We start from the raw sequence: 17821 nt of genomic DNA, 5'->3' as shown, positions 1-17821 counted from the left end.
CTCCCCCAATGGTCAGTAGCATAGTAGCATAACAGCAGATCACGGACCACTGTCAATCAGATGCTTGCCTTGCCGTCCATCCATCCATCCATCTATCTATCTATCTATCTATGACTCTTGACATCTAACTCTCTTGCTTGCTATCGCTCCCCCAATGGTCAGTAGCAAAGTAGCATAACAGCAGATCACGGACCACTGTCAATCAGATGCTTGCCTTGCCGTCCATCCATCCACCCATCCATCTATCTATCTATGACTCTTGATATCTAACTCTCTTGCTTGCTATCGCTCCCCCAATGGTCACGTATGTTGCATTCAACGACAAAGAAAATCGTGTGCTGGAAATGATTTTTGGCAACTGTGAAGGAACTGCACGACTGCAGCAACCACAACACCTCTGTCTGTCTCTGTGGCGCAATCGGTCAGCGCGTTTGGCTGTTAACCAAAAGGATGGTGGTTCGAATCCACCCAGGGACGGCCCACTTTTCCCCCCGCCCCTTGTTATTGTTTCTACTTCTGGCGGACAGCTTGCCAGACTGTGGCTACAGTAACCTTAAGCTGCTTGCTGTGGACGGCCATCTTGCAAAAATGTATTGATCGTTTAGAAACTTCCTTTCCATTGCCTAGGCCAACATAAACCAAGGCACTGCTGGGAGTCGAACCCAGGGTTTCCTGTTTACAAGACAGGCGCTTTGACCAACTAAGCCACGGTGCCAGGACTCTCCCATTCTCCAGTACCTACACCCAGGCGTAAGAAACAAAACAACTGCTTGAGGCAGACCCTCACCTGATCACCACATGTGGTTACACTTTAAGAAGGGGTGAGTTTAAGGTCATCGGTAACATCACAAAGGTTGGCAGCATTTTACATGAATATGTAAAGTAAAAAACACACACTACATGTAAATAAGCCATAATACTTGTTTAGTGTATGTAAGCTCGTTCTGTAATCATACATCATCCATACTGGTATTTAATAATTGAATTAACTATACACAACCTACTTGCTCAATTCACTCTTGTTACCGTGTAATTACAGTGCAAGTAAATTGTAATAATTGTAGCGTTGTATATTGGGCCATATTTTACATGTAACTATATATTTCATATTTGTCCAATTAATGTACATTTGTCTTTGTTTTTTTTAGCTGGTACCAAAACATTGGTCTCTGGAACTAAAAGGTCGGAAATTGGAAGAACTATTAATGACAAATGAATGACCGCTGATACAAGTAAATAGTGTTTCCTCAAATCTAAAGTGAGACCTTTTTGAATGAATCTGTAATACATGCCCTATACACTCACCTAAAGGATTATTAGGAACACCTGTTCAATTTCTCATTAATGCAATTATCTAACCAACCAATCACATGGCAGTTGCTTCAATGCATTTAGGGGTGTGGTCCTGGTCAAGACAATCTCCTGAACTCCAAACTGAATGTCTGAATGGGAAAGAAAGGTGATTTAAGCCATTTTGAGCGTGGCATGGTTGTTGGTGCCAGACGGGCCGGTCTGAGTATTTCACAATCTGCTCAGTTACTGGGATTTTCACGCACAACCATTTCTAGGGTTTACAAAGAATGGTGTGAAAAGGGAAAAACATCCAGTATGCGGCAGTCCTGTGGGCGAAAATGCCTTGTTGATGCTAGAGGTCAGAGGAGAATGGGCCGACTGATTCAAGCTGATAGAAGAGCAACTTTGACTGAAATAACCACTCGTTACAACCGAGGTATGCAGCAAAGCATTTGTGAAGCCACAACACGTACAACCTTGAGGCGGATGGGCTACAACAGCAGAAGACCCCACCGGGTACCACTCATCTCCACTACAAATAGGAGAAAGAGGCTACAATTTGCACAAGCTCACCAAAATTGGACAGTTGAAGACTGAAAAAATGTTGCCTGGTCTGATGAGTCTCGATTTCTGTTGAGACATTCAGATGGTAGAGTCAGAATTTGGCGTAAACAGAATGAGAACATGGATCCATCATGCCTTGTTACCACTGTGCAGGCTGGTGGTGGTGGGGGATGTTTTCTTGGCACACTTTATGCCCCTTATTGCCAATTGGGCATCGTTTAAATGCCACGGCCTACCTGAGCATTGTTTCTGACCATGTCCATCCCTTTATGACCACCATGTACCCATCCTCTGATGGCTACTTCCAGCAGGATAATGCACCATGTCACAAAGGTCGAATCATTTCAAATTGGTTTCTTGAACATGACAATGAGTTCACTGTACTAAACTGGCCCCCACAGTTACCAGATCTCAGCCCAATAGAGCATCTTTGGGATGTGGTGGAACGGGAGCTTTGTGCCCTGGATGTGCATCCCACAAATCTCCATCAATTGCAAGATGCTATCCTATCAATATGGGCCAACATTTCTAAAGAATGCTTTCAGCACCTTGTTGAATCAATGCCACGTAGAATTAAGGCAGTTCTGAAGGCAAAAGTGGGTCAAACACCAAGTGAGTACCAAGTGAAATCTATTAAAGTATTGAAGTATCCCAATGTTATAAGTTACACTTCATGTATACATGTGTTTGGAAGTTTATCCAAATATATTCTACCAGTATATTTAGAATGCAACATTTTTGCAGTCTAATATATTCACAGTATACAATACATGCAATATGAGATTGTTGTGTATTTAGCAGTATACTAAATGTATATTATAAGGAGACATATATGTATGCATTTTTATATATTTAGTATAAAATACATGTGTAGATGTTACAGTATATTTGCATATAATTATATATATTAAAAACAAGTTTACATATAATTCTGAATATACTTAAGTTATATTAAACAATATTTGTATTGTATAATATAGTGTATTTGACCATATTTATGTATCAAGTGACATACTAAAACTGCAATTGATATTTAAAAGTATATTTTCACCATATATTATAAAATGGTATGCACATTTATAAAACATATTAATACATTAAAATACATTTCATATTTCAGAATAATATATATTTTTTAATATTTTATTTTTGTAAGGGTATCTTCCATAAATGCAGTTTTACCAAACAAAGGATAACCAGGAAAGGTTGGTGGAGGAGATTACGCAGTTTTGGCAGCCCATTCTGAAACCCACTGCAGAATATATTCTGGCAGGAGGTCTGATTAAAATACTGGAAAATCTTCAATCAAAGTCAAGAAATGTGTCAAAAGGCTTCCAGTTTCCTTTCCTGCCATGAGAAGTATGCTGATTTCAGAACCTCTATGAAGTAGATTCCTTATTTTTCAAAAAATAAGTAATGGTTATTTTTTTCACTGTTTCCTCAATATATTAATAATAAACTGTTTTATTTTTTTCTGCAAAATAAGTAAAGTTTACTTATTTATTTCTGGAGAAATAAGTAATAGTTACTAATTCCTTATTTCTGTTTCCCTGTTTTTTCATAAAATAAGTAATGGTTATTTCAAAAATCCCTGTTTACAAATGTAAGGACTTATAGGACAACAGCATTACATACAGATAGATAACATACATTAGTTATTATGCTAACAAGTGTCCATTATAAACAATCTATTAACAAATTATTGATTATGTTATTGTTATATGATTATTACAAATTATACATATATTAGACATTTTTATTTAAACATTTTTGCTATACTATGTAGTTTGCATGTTCTCCCCGTGTCCACGTGGGTTTCCTCCCACCGTCCAAAGACATGTGGGTTAGGTTAATTGGCTTCTCTAAATTGCCCTGTATGTGGGTGTGTCTGCATGTGTGTGTGTGTGTGTGTGTGTTGCCCAGCGATGGACTGGGGTCCCGTCCTGGGTGTATTCCTGCCTTGTGCCCTTTGCCTGCCGGGATCAGTGCTCGGCGACCTTCGCCAGGATAACTGGTTTCAAAAATGGATGGATAATAGCAGTAATTAACTGGCATGGCAGTTAATGATAATAGATTGATATCGGTGTGCGAATGTCATGTTATTATACCCTTTATTAAATATGTTATTAAATACCTTAAAACATATTATAGCAAAAAAGTTTAAAAATGTCTAATATATTTATAATTTGTAAAATTAATCATATAATAATAAAATAACATGTTAATAGATTGTTTATAATGGACACTTAAAATAAAGCATTACCATTATTCTTAATACATGGATACAAGATAATCAACAACATGGGAGGGCTTGAGAATCTGCTATGGCTTTGTGAAAGGAAATTTGGCACTGAATAAATGTTGGCTACGGCAAACATGCGCTGCTGTACAGGCTGACAGAGACACTGTGATGCATTTCTTCAATGAGTGATGCTTACTTAATCTTAATTAATTTCCATTTCCCAGTTTAAGGACACTTATCTCTACAGCATTACTTCAGTAGTTCACGCAGCCCCCTATAGAAGTCAGCGGAAGATGTAGTGATTGAAGTAATGGAGGTATCTTGGCCTGTACACACTTGGCAGAGGGAACGACAGCCTGGCCATGGAACACCTACCCCCAGCTCCATCTTGAGATTAGCGATTGTTCTCTTGATTGTTGACATTGACACAGATACGCCTACCTCCTGGAGGGTATTCTTGATCTGGCCAACTGTTGTGAAGGGGTTTTCCTCACCAGGGAAAATATTCTGTCATCCACCACAGTTGTTTTCCGTGGTGTTCCTGGCCTTTTGGTGTTCCTGCGCTCACCAGTACGTTCTTATTAGTGGATTTGGCCCCACCTAATGTTTTTGCTCTCTGATTGGTTTGTTTTGATATCTAAGGCAAAACACCCCAAGAACAAGCAGGATCTAAAGACAGCTGTAGTGCAGGCCTGGCATAGCATCACCAGGGAAGAAACCCAGCATCTGGTGATGTCTATGGGTTCCAGACTTCAGGCAGTCATTGACTGCAAAGGATTTGCAACTGATAGGGAGACATTTTACTCCCTCAATAAACAGGCGGACAAGGAATACTCAGGACCCGATTTAACTGAAATAATACCAAAATAGTTTATTCAGCTACAACTAAGTGCTCTGGAGATGGTCAGTCAGCAAGACACATCTAAGGTTTTTCTAAAGAACATGCTATCATATACAAGATGACTCCCTTTGGTTGCTGGGCAACTGGATGACGTCAATGATGTACCCCAAACTTGATCACAGACTTCTCCTTTGTCTTCTGTTTTCTCTATAGCCTTGGATGAAAATGTTTTTCTAAAAATCAGCTACACAGAACTACTGCACCTGTCCTCTGCGGAGCAATACACAAAGCTTAAATTCATACATGGGTTACACAATCTTACTGCAACAATGGTGCAAATATATTTGGCATTCGGACAGGCCACTGTCCCGCATCACAACCAAGTATTGAAACTCACAATTTAATTAATGATTATGTTAGTTTGTCCAAATACTTTTGAGCCCCTAAAATTGGGGGGACCACATAAAAATTGGTTTAATTCCTACACCATTCACCCGATTTGGATGTAACTACCCTCCAATTAAAGATGAAAGTCTACACTTAAAGCACATCTTGATTGTTTCCTTTCCAATCCATTGTGATGGTGTACAGAGCCAAATTGACAATTGGGCCTGTCCAAATATTTATGGACCGGACTGTATACCTGTAAAGAAGGACTGCCATGGCGGGGAACCCAGGTGCGGAGTGAGAGGTGGTCAGAAACAGGCTGTGGTCAATGCCGGCAAACCGTAATGTCCAGGGAAATCCACAAGTCCTGGTCGATAAGACAAGCAGGGGGTCAATGATCAGGCAAACAGGCTGGTAGGGAGAATACGGGAATTGGTGGAGGAACACGTGGAGGTTGTAAACAATCAATAACAAAAGGATACAAGACTTAGCAGTGAATTAAAGTCACAGAGGGGTTTATATGTGTAGCAGAGAGGAGCAGAGGACGGTGAAGGAGAGTGCTGGTACAATGGGAGTTCGAGGATGATAGAACAAGTGCACATGGTGCCGAGGAATGTTAAGTGGCTGATTGCTGGGGAATGTGAGGGTTTAGAATTCCGGTGATGCTGACCTCTGCAGGGGAGCTTGTGAATTGCGGGATGTGTGGGATTCAACAGTGACAATACCACTTGTTATTGTGTGTTTGAGTTTACTTGCATGGATTGTCTATTCATGTCAATATTAAAATTCCAAAGCATAACATTTATTCACAACATGCTTTAGTGTTAAATGTTTGATATGGCAGCGCATATAAAGGTGTATACAGCTCTGGAAAAAATTAAGAGACCAGTGCACAATTATCAGTTTCTCTGGTTTTACTATTTATAGGTATATGTTTTGGTAAAATGAACATTTTTGTTTTATTCTATAAACTGCTGAAAACATTTTTCCCAAATTCCAAATAAAAATATTGTCATTTAGAGCATTTATTTGCAGAAATTTACAACTGGACAAAATTACAAAAAAGATGCAGTGTTGTCAGACCTCAAATAATGCAAAGAAAATAAGTTCATATTAATTTTTAAAAAACATAATACTAATGTTTTAACTTACAAAGAGTTCAGAAATTAATATTTGGTGATTTTCAATCACAGCATTCATGCGTCTTGGCATGCTCTCCACCAGTCTTTCACATCGCTGTTGGGTGACTTTATGCCACTCCTGGCGCACAAATTCAAGCAACTCGGCTTTGATTGATGCGTCCTTCACAAAGACAAATCTGCATCTCTTCCTGCTTGTCTGCTATCTCTGCCTGGATGCACTCACACCACCTCAAGCTCAACCTCTCCAAATCTTTTTTACATTCCGTTAATTCCTTTAGAAATCAGGATAAATTGGGTAAAACCAGAAAAGCATCTAATTAATTCTCATTCAGGAGTCAACATAAAAAACAGAAAAGAAACAGAAAACCATCCTGAGGTTCTGTGACACCGAAGAAGGTTTCCTACTGTTCACAGAGAAAGGGGAGCAATTGCTTGCCCCAGTGGAGGACCTTCTACGGCAGATGGGATTGAAGACTGTGGAGGAGATCGAACAGCTTCTCCCTGTAGTAGCAGACATAACTATCCAAAGTAAAAAAAAAATGCAATCAATCTATTGCAATTAGCAATGAGGAGTAGCATTTAGTGCTATTGTTTGGCTCCAAACCAGAAGCCTATTGGATGATGTGTTATTTTAAATAAGTATGTATAATATAAAAATAGTAACAGACTGATTTGTTTTTTTGTATACACATATTTTACTGTTTTAGTTTTTAATTTACTTTTTTTTAATTAAGTTAATTACATGCAATTAAATGTGTGTGTATATATATGTTTCCAATTTTGTTTACTTTTTAACAAAATTAAAGTGTTCCGAAGCCCAACCCTGCAGCAACACCAGTCTATCACAAGGCAACTCTAATTATCTCTAATTAAGGACACAAGTCTAACACAGGGTAACTCTAATTCTAATGTTTGTTATATTTCTTTTTGATAATTTTCAAGATAAGAAAATGTACAAACAAATGATATATGCCAATATTCAGTAAATAATTATCCATTAAGTTTAATCTGAGGATTTTTACAGCTTTTCTTCTACCCCCAAAATTCCAACTCCTGTTACAACTTTGGTAGAAACATAGTATACATACCAGCCAATTAATTCCCTATATTATCCTTATCTAATAGCCTTAGCTTATTTTCCTTAAACACCTTTTTCAAATCGTTTAACGTTTCGATTATTTTCAAAAACTACTACTAGTAGCTTACTACTGTTAACAATAACTTACATGTACTTATAGTAACTTACATACTGTAGCATTGGAGGGGCATTTTATTGGTTATTATGAATTATTATTTATTATTTTGTTTTGTAAGGATAAGGGTGTCTGCCAAGAGATAAATAATAATAATAATTTAATTATTGAAACAGCGATACACAGCAGACCGACACTGTACACACTGCCGGTTTATCTGCCGCTCACGCTTGGCTGCGAGGCACTGCCTGAAGAGCTGGAGTCTCTGGCCTGCGCCCCCTCCTCCCCTGTCTGCTGGCCAGGAGCCGTAAGTGTCCATCCTCATTTCTGATGCCAACGTAGTATTTTCAGCGGGGGAAAACAAGTAGCCCACAAATCGCTTGCTTACTTGCTGCTAGATTTATTGAAGAAAAAAACTACGCGCCTCTTGCCCAGAAGAAGTTCACACAGTTCCAGGTGTTGCTCCGCACACGTGGTCACCAACTCTAAAACCCCTGCACACACCCTAATAAACCCCAGCTACCTTACCTAAATTAGCATAACACATTTTTAAATAAATTAAACTGAGCACTTTATCTCCGTTGTTACACATACATAGTATTAATAATTATACTGTTCTTACCATATGTAAATCCTGCAATAAATCATTCCCCAGCGTGAAGTAATTTTCACAAAACGAAATCCAAATATAAATTTTTGCTAGTCTTTAGATGTGCCCAGCAAATGTAGTCTGTAACTCTAAGTTAAAACTTTAATAACACTCATGTATTACAATCAAACTTGAAAAATAGGGCATCCAAAACAGGAATGTCACAAAATGTTGTATCACTATATTAAAATAATATCATATGAAAGCTGTTGGGACTGAGGGACGGAAGCTCAGTTCGTTAGCTTTGCCCCTCATATTAGGAATTGGGGGTGCACAAAATGTACTAATTTATGTTTAATCTTAATTGTAAACTACTGTAAATAAATGAATAAACATATCAAGATGGCTTCCTTTGATCTACTGGCAGAGGTCTGGTCTCATAGTTCTCAAAGCAACTGTTGATCAATAATGATGAGGTGACCTCTCCAGCCACAGATTAGCCACAGAAATCTTGAAGGAGATGCTGGGAGTGTCAGAACAGCCTTGCTAAAATTTGCTTGCTTGACAATTAATACAATTGGCTCTGTTGACATGTTTTTCAATCATTAATATAAAACATTATACAGTTTATACAAAACATTAATACCGGCTCTTCAAAAAGTTTTACATTTATATTTATAAATGTTATTTTGTATACTGGTAAGTTAGCCTTGATTGGTCTTTGTTCACATATTTTTCTTTTTAAGCTGTCAAAAGCAAAATATTCCATACCTCTGTTTTGGATAGCGTACAGTTGCTAATAATAATACAAACCATACATTTAATTACAATAACACACACACATATATATTAAGGCTGTCAGTCCATTCAAATATTTGATCGGTTAATCAATGGGCAATTGCTGATTAATCGGGCACTTATTAAAATAAAAACAACGCTGTAACATGAATGGTAAAATATATATATATATAGGAATATATATTTAAAAAACACCAAATCATTATAATAAGCAAACTAAATTATAATTGCTACAGCAAATGGGTGCTCACAAATTATACTGTAAACTACACTGCTCTTGTAAGAAAAGCATTGCATGCAAATGAAACAGAAAACCTTTCCTTGTCTTCAATATTTCCTTACAAATCGAGTTTGAATCCAAAGTTTAGTTTCCCATTAGCGGCTTGTGACCCTGTAGTTTGTGTGCTGATACTGTACACGTGATGTGATCTTTTGCATGATTTGCCTTTATAATTTAACTCTAGAAGTGCACGGCTGGTCAGTTTGACTGATTTAATTTGAATTACTATGTGTTCCTGAATACACTATGGATACCAATTCCTGACTTTTCCTAAATATATGTATTAAATATGCCTACAGCATTTTAGCTTTTTTTATTAAGTTTTTTATTTGATCATTATTATACTATAGTTTTGGCTCTTGTAGGTAGTTTGAAATGTCGGTGCTTCTAGTGTGTACTGTATAATAGCCAGTCATTATAATAGACATTTTTAATTTGTTTAAATCTGCTTGATAAATGATCTTTTAAGAACTATACTGTGATGATTATATATATATATATATATATGATAATATATATATATATATATATATATATATATATATATATATATATATATATATATATATACTGTGTCATTTATGTTGTTGTAACTTACCATTACATATAGTGTGCCTTCCAGATGTATGCATACCCCTGATTCAATGTAACAAAAATAGTTTTAGCAAAGAAAAGAGAACAATGTTGTTTTTTGTTTGTTTTTGTTTTGTTTAAATACATGCACACATGAAACAATGTAGGACTATCAGTGTTAGATATCGCAAAAATATTAAAGTACAAGTTTTGAACAAATATGCAAATATGTTTTTGCGAAGTACAGTACTGAAACTAGTATTGCTTTCATTAATTTCTGCAACAAATACTGAGTGTACACTTGCATAGATGTGAGTGAAGCCATCTTCTTTTTGCCAATGTACAGCATGGCAGAAGCTGCCATAACTAAATATTCCTATACATATTTACACTCTTGATCTTGCTTTTCTCTTTCAAAACTCAAAACTTCACCATGTAGTCTCGCTCCCAAACACCCTTTATATAGCATGCAATTGCATCACGATTTAATCTGTATTCACCTGATTAAATCATGCAATTTCATGCATTCGGATTTCATGAAATCCAACGAAATTGAACACATTCGGATTCCATGGAAATTTCATAGTGTATCGCAAAGCTCTTTACAAGAAAATATAGTTAATTAAATATTAAAACTACAATTAAGATAGACAATAAAACAATACAATTATACTATAGTACTTACTACAGTAGTACAACAAATACTGTAGGACACTGTTGTATACCACACTAAACTTTTATACTATGGTATACTGAATAATGTGTGACATACGATAGTACAATGTTATACTACAGTATACTCTTGTTACGTGATATACTATAGTATCTTGTAATGTACTATAGTGCCTCCTACGGTACTTAGACAAATATTGAACTACCCTGTTGTATACTATAGTTTACTGTAGTACCATGTGATGTACTATAGTACTTAATATATTACATGTACACTGAAACATACTGCTTACTGTACTTCCGCAATGTTTCTCATGGAACTTTAGCATTCTAGTTATAAATAATATCATCATTATTATTATGCTTTTACTTTGTATTGCCTACAGGTCTTACACATACTAGTACAGACTGTTACCGAGGGTCTGGTGGAGAGAAAATGGCCACCTATTCCTTAAGAAAATCATATTAATAAATATATCTTCACTTCAGACATTTGTGACATTGCTATATTTAAAACAATTTATACAAATAACAGAATTAAGATAAAATTGTGGTGCAGTTCCCCTTAAAGTTTAAGAAAAACTTATTTTAGCAAATACATTGTTTATTCATTACTTGAATCGCTTCACATTACATAAATAAATGAATAAATGTAGTAGTGTTGACATAAATAAATGTCCATTTGAACATGTATTTATGTATTAATGTATTGATTATTTTCACTGTAATTAAAATTTAAAACAAATTCACAGTGAAAATAATAAATAAATGTTGAAATAAATAAATACATGTTCTAATAAATACATGGAGATTTATTTATTATTGTATTTAATTCAAAATCTGTTTATTTATCCATCTATTTATTTCCACATTAATTCATGTATTTATTATTTTCTCCATGTATTTATTTTTAATTTTGTCATGGATAGTATGGAGGATAATTTGTGCCAAAATGTAAAAAAAAAAAAAAAAACAATGTATAAATAAATAAATAAATATGTAGATAGTAAAGACGTTAATTCCGTTCGGAACTTAAAATGGTGTCCAGACTGTTCCTATTGCACAGACCTCCTGATGTGCCTTGTCCTAATGGATAATTTCTGTAATGGATAATTTAATCGCTGGATCTATAGAGTTGAACATAAGACAACATACGGACATACGGACATACTCGGTCAGGCGCAATAGTAAAAACTAATTGGAGCTATTTGCTCCTTAGTGATATACTTTGCTTTTCCAGCTGTAAATATATATAACACATACATCAGAAATCAACGTGATAACTATATGAAACACCAGGTATGCAACTAAATAAGCTTGAGAAGGTAAATGGAAAAATGGAGAGCAGCAGCAATCTAAAGCTACTTAAATGGTTAGATTGTGTTTTAAAGTACACGAAATGAAACTTAGAGAATAAAGTGTTTACTACTATATTATGATATTAGAAGTATTGATGGTACTACTAATGTAATTAAATTGATACATTTCAATCAAATAAGTGTAGATGGTTTATTGAGATTGAAATGGCTTGTTCCTTAAAATATTAGACCACAAGAGGGGGAACTTGACCTTGAATACTCTACTTACCAAAACCTTTAAGCAACAATTGTTGTCAACATGTGTCTTCATCTGATTCATATTTTTATGAGTCTGAAGCCATACATTTCTCGACTCCAAGCACCTGGAAGCCTCAAAAGTTGGGGGCCAAGCAACGAAGTTGCTGGAACCCTATTGTTAGGATTATTATTTTTCAGCAGTATCTTTTCAAAAGCCTATAGAAACCAATGCTTGATGAAAACTCATGAAACTTCATACAGTGATAGATGGCTATGTAGTACTATGCCATATTCAATATGGAGGCCATATGTCACATGGTCTGGTGGCCATAGTGGCTTAAGTGACACATTTTGGAAAATATACAAAAATCTTCTTCTCCGAAACCGCAGACGGGACAGATGTGAAACTTGGTGTGTGATGTTATGTTATGGCCTAAATTCAGATTTGTTCAAAACAAGTCAATAAGTCATATGGTTTGGCAGCCATATTGGATTGGCCAAGAATCTTCAAAGATCTTCATCTCCGAAATGGTTGGTCTGATTGATATGAAATTTTGTACACATGACCTTGGCTAGCTCCTCTATCAGATTTGTTCAAGGCAAATTGATTGAGAAAACAAAATGGCCGCCATGAGCCAATCAAATTTCAGAGATGGTCAAGTTGCAAATAAATGCATATGGTGCAGTATGGAACTATGTTAGAATGTATTGGACTGATTGTTACTTGACAGAATTGATCCCATAAGCAATGTGGTGGTCACTGGTCATTATTATTATTATTATTATACTTATTTTTTCTTCTCTTCCACCAGAATATGTTCAAATGCCTATAACTTTTGAACCGCAGTCAAAAAAGTCACCAGACTTTGAATGGATGTAGGGGTCTATGGCATGGTCACTAGATCGCAAAATGGCGGCATAATGTCACATGGTTTGGTAGCCATCTTGATTGTAGTCCAGGCAAAAAATTACAGTTTTCAAACATAGTTTTCTCAGGAACGGGAAAGATATTGTACATATTGCGCTTATGAGTAGTAATGATGGCACTTTATGTCAAAGTGTCAGGTGGCCCCACCCCTACCCAGAAGCCCCATGGGCTGGGAAGCCCCGCCTTACCCAGAAGCCCCACGGGCCAGGAAGCCCCTCCTTACCCTGTACCCTTTGATCCTCTCCAGTCAGCCAACTTGTTAGGTTACAGGTTTTACCCTTTGACCCTCTCCTGTCAGCCATCTTGTTTGGATGACCGTAATCTTGTTAGGATGACAGCCATCTTGTTTGGATGACCGTAATCTTGTTAGGATGACAGGCATTTTGGAAAGGGCACAGGTCATCTTGACAAGTGTTTACTGCCATCTCACCCTGATGGTGTATGTGTGTGTGTGTGTGTAATGTTTAAGAGTTTAAACTTATTATTATTTGTGTTAGGTTATGTTTTATGATTAGGTTTGTTATGATAAGTTGTTAGCAAAATAAAATACATTAAAATAAAAAGAGAACAACAACATAAAGTTTTAATAAAAAAGTATTTTAAACTGTGTTTAGTGATGTGCGTGTGATGATTTTAGGTTATATATTTTATGATTATTTTTGGGGTGGTACAGTGTTGGAAAAATAAAAGAGAAAGAAAAGGTATAGACATTCAAAATATGAGACTCAGTAAAATATATTTCAATGTCAATATTTTATTGTGACAGCTCTAAAAATGACAACAAGGCATCAAGTCAGATGTAGACAGTGAGATTAGATACTGACTCGGGTGACCAATGATCCCGCTTCCCCAACACCTACAGCAGCCAGGAAGAAACAACTGAACTGTACTGCACTAGCTACTCCCTCTACTTGTTTATTGGCCAGGGCAGTGACACTATTCTGTCTAGCACAGTGTAGAAATTGGGTTTGGTCATGATAGGGATAGTATTTCCAAAAGAACTCTGCAGAACTTTTTGGACAGATGTAAAAGCAGATTCACCAGGATGTGTCTCTTTATACAGCATTCTCTTGAGCACATTGGGGAGGGACGCCACTGTTTTTTCAACATCAGCAACTAGCGATTTCACATCAGAATTACCAGTATCATACAAATCACCAAACTTGTGAGCTATTAGAGTGAGGATGACATCTTCAAACATAGATTCCTCAAACATACGTAAACGTAATTCCAGGGGCCCCGGGGGTTTCTTTCTCTGAAAAAATATATGAATTAATATAATGTCTTATTGCACAGAAAAGCAGAGCAGGCACAAACAGTATTTTATTTATGTTTGTAAAACACTTGATAAGCCTTGTTTTTTATAACCTTCTCAACTATTTGCATTACTTTCTCATCCACACTTTCTAACAAGTCACTAAACCATCTTGAAGGTAGAGTGCATGTTTCAGAGAAAAGCACACAGTAAGACAGCCCGCTACTGTAAAAAGAGGTAAGCAGACAAATAGCACAGTTAACCCCACTCCGAGTGTGCATAAAGAGATAGACAGGTCAGGTGAACAAATACCCTGTACAGGCATTCAGACCTCTGATGATTCTAGGGCCCTGTTGTTTAGTAAAATATGTCACATTTGTTGGCAACTGGTAGAAGATTTACACACAGCTCATAGAAAAATACATGTTTTGACAAATGTGTTAAAACAAAAAGGGTATAACATCGAGTTTGCTGAATCATCACACTGTGAGTGAAAACCGCAATTAACAAATAATGAAACAAGTAAGACACAAAGACACTCGGTCTGCACGTATCACGGCAGTACTGATAAAGAATATTAATGTAGCCAAAAGAATGCTGCGTAGGCTTAAATCTAGAATGGATGTGTCACAATTAGCAGGATCACAGACACCATTACAGCACAGTGGCGGTTGATGACCACCCAGCAAACTTGGAAATTCAGGAATATATTGATTTGATTGTGTTTGATGAATTAGCATTAGAAGCTGATAATAATAACCAACCAGACTTGGAAATTCAGGAATATATAGATTTGCACGTGTCTGATGGGTAAGCATTAGAAGCGAATAATAATGATAATCAGATTGGGGGTGGTGATGTAGCAATGTTAGAGGTGAATAATGAAAATGCTGAACAAATGGTTGAGTGTGGTAATGGCGGGGACCCGCCTCGGGTGTTTTTGGAGCGTATTCGTCACTATGACCGGGAACTTAACAGGTTCCGGGGAATGGAGTTTTATGAAGAATTCAGGTTTGTGAATCTGGATCTGGTAGAATCGTACTGGTGCTGTGCAAGGGCTGTTAAATGAAATATCACACAATGTGGGTCCTAATGATTTTGTACAGCTTAGACTGAGCTCGGGGTCATTAAATAATGCTTTCTGTTAGAGGAGGCAACATTTGGGGGAGCTGGATGAAACAGATTTCCTAGAGAGCATAGCTAATTTACTGCAAAGTCACACCGAAATCCTAATATGCAAGGTGGGGTACGGAGACGTATAAAAGGTATTTTGTTTTGCAAGATAATAGACAAGAAAAGGGCATGCCTCACTGATTTCAAAAACCAAGGTAACAATTTATGTTTTGCCGCCAGTGTGTACCGCCTGTGGAAAGGGAAAGAATGCACAGATGTTTGTTTTACTTCACAAACAGCATTACTACGGGGTTTTAAACATCAGAACATTTATAGGTGTTAACTATTTCTGTGATTATTGCCACGCAGTATATGGGCATAAAAATAGTCACACGTGTCGGAATTTGTGCAGAGCGTGTTTAGACCCCCACTGTTTTGAGGTTAAAGAGACCATCACCAGATGCGATGTATGTAAAATATTCTGTAGAGGTGGTGTCTGTCTCAGGAGACTCAAGGCTAAAGCTGCCACCAAAGAGATTCAGTGTGTTCAACACTTTTACTGTACAGAGTGCCGGACTTTTCTCCCAATAATGCATACTTGCGAAGAAAAGCTCTTTCCGCGCTGTAAAAGTGTTATCCAGACACCTGACAATCATGTATGCTACATGAGCGTAATAAACATCCCCAAACAATCGGAAAAATACATTTTCTTTGATTTTGAATGCATGCAAGAAACAGGACACACATCCCAAATTATGTTTATGCCTCACACATAAACAACAAACGCACATGGGAGTTTTATGGGGATTCTTGCTTATCTGACTTTGTGAAATGTTTCATTGACACATGTTTTAAAAACTACACTTTTATTTCACACAATGGTAAAGGCTATGATAACTACTTGGTCATTAGAGAGCTCATACGTGAAAAGGTTGCTACACACTTCATCACACAAGGAGGTAAAATGATGTGCATGACAGTGACCGCTCTGAACATCAGGTTCATTGATTCATTACATTTCTTGCTTCTGAAACTGAGCAATATGCCAAAAGCAATGGGGTTTGAGGGTGAGAAAGGCCATTTCCCACACTTCTTTAACACGGTCGCAAACCAAAATTATGTAGGACCCTTACCCGCTGAACAATTTTACGGGGTAGACTACATGATGGGTGCTGATAAAACACAGTTTCAGGAATGGTACGATGAGCACAAACTCGATGAATTGAAGCGGTAATGTAGACAGGACGTGGACATACTGAGACAAGCTTGTACTACATTTAGAAACGAGATATTAAGTATGACAGATGAGATACGTCTGAAGTGTCCGTCTGACCCTGATTCAGACCTGATTAAAGTCAGTCTTGACCCGTTTCAGTACATCACATTAGCCTCTGTGTGTATGACCATGTACCGGTACATGTTTCTCAGACCGCAGACCATAGCATTAGTCCCGCACGACAATTATCACAACCAGAAAAAGCGGTTCTCGACCCCCGCTATTCAGTGGCTCATGTATACTGAACACACAGACAACATCAGTATACAACACGCACTAAAGCTGGGTGGTGAGCATAAATTTGGCCCGTACTATCTAGATGGTTTTGCAGTAATAAACGGTGTGTACACTGCTTTTGAGTACCATGGATGTTTTTTTCATGGTAGCGATACCTGTTATAGCGAAAATGACGTTAACAGTGTGACAAAAACAACATTCGGCTGGCTATATCAAAAGACAATGTATAAAACCGAATTCTTAAAATTACAAGGGTTTGATGTTAAAGTGATGTGGGAACACAAATGGAAGACAATGCTGAATGAAGACCAGGATGTTAGGGCATTTATTTCCGAATCACAGTTACCAGCGCCTTTAGACCCCAGGGAGTCTCTATTCGGTGGGTGGACGAATGCAGTGACCCTGTATTATCAACCAAAACCTGGCTAGGAACTCCGTTACTATGATTTCACCAGTCTGTACCCGTTTGTAAATAAAACCAAATTGTACCCCGTTGGTCACCCGGATATAATATGCGAGGGCTTTGAAGATTTACAAAATGACTTTGGGCTCGCAAAAGTCAAAGTTTACCCTCCTAGAAGGTTGTTTTTCCCTGTGCTACCGACCAGAGTTGGTAAAAAACTGTTCTTTACACTCTGTCGGACGTGCGCTGACACCCAGCAGGGCTCCCCCTGAACAAACAGCGACGAGCAGAGAGCGCTTACCGGTGTCTGGTGCATGCCAGAGCTGCTGTCTGCTGTAGATAAGGGTTACAGAATAGCAGAAATATACGAGATCTGGCACTTTAAGCACTCGACCAACACGTTGTTTAGTGAATATATTAAAACGCATTTAAAAGGCAAACAAGAAGCTTCAGGCTACCCCCAGTGGTGCAAAAATGAC

General features: G+C 37.2%; 2 non-coding genes across 2 annotated transcripts; one reads left to right on the top strand and one right to left on the bottom strand.

Moving 5' to 3' along the window:
• The first annotated feature begins 403 nt into the window (after window positions 1-403).
• Window positions 404-477, top strand: trnan-guu (transfer RNA asparagine (anticodon GUU)). The gene has a single exon. It is a non-coding gene; the product is annotated as a tRNA-Asn (tRNA).
• A 164-nt stretch (window positions 478-641) lies between these two features.
• trnat-ugu (transfer RNA threonine (anticodon UGU)) lies at window positions 642-715 on the bottom strand. The gene has a single exon. It is a non-coding gene; the product is annotated as a tRNA-Thr (tRNA).
• Window positions 716-17821: the final 17106 nt, after the last annotated feature.

The sequence above is a fragment of the Amia ocellicauda genome, chromosome 2, assembly GCF_036373705.1.
Source record: "Amia ocellicauda isolate fAmiCal2 chromosome 2, fAmiCal2.hap1, whole genome shotgun sequence".
Classification (NCBI taxonomy): Eukaryota; Metazoa; Chordata; class Actinopteri; order Amiiformes; family Amiidae; genus Amia; species Amia ocellicauda.
This window is presented reverse-complemented; position numbering and strand designations above follow the sequence as displayed.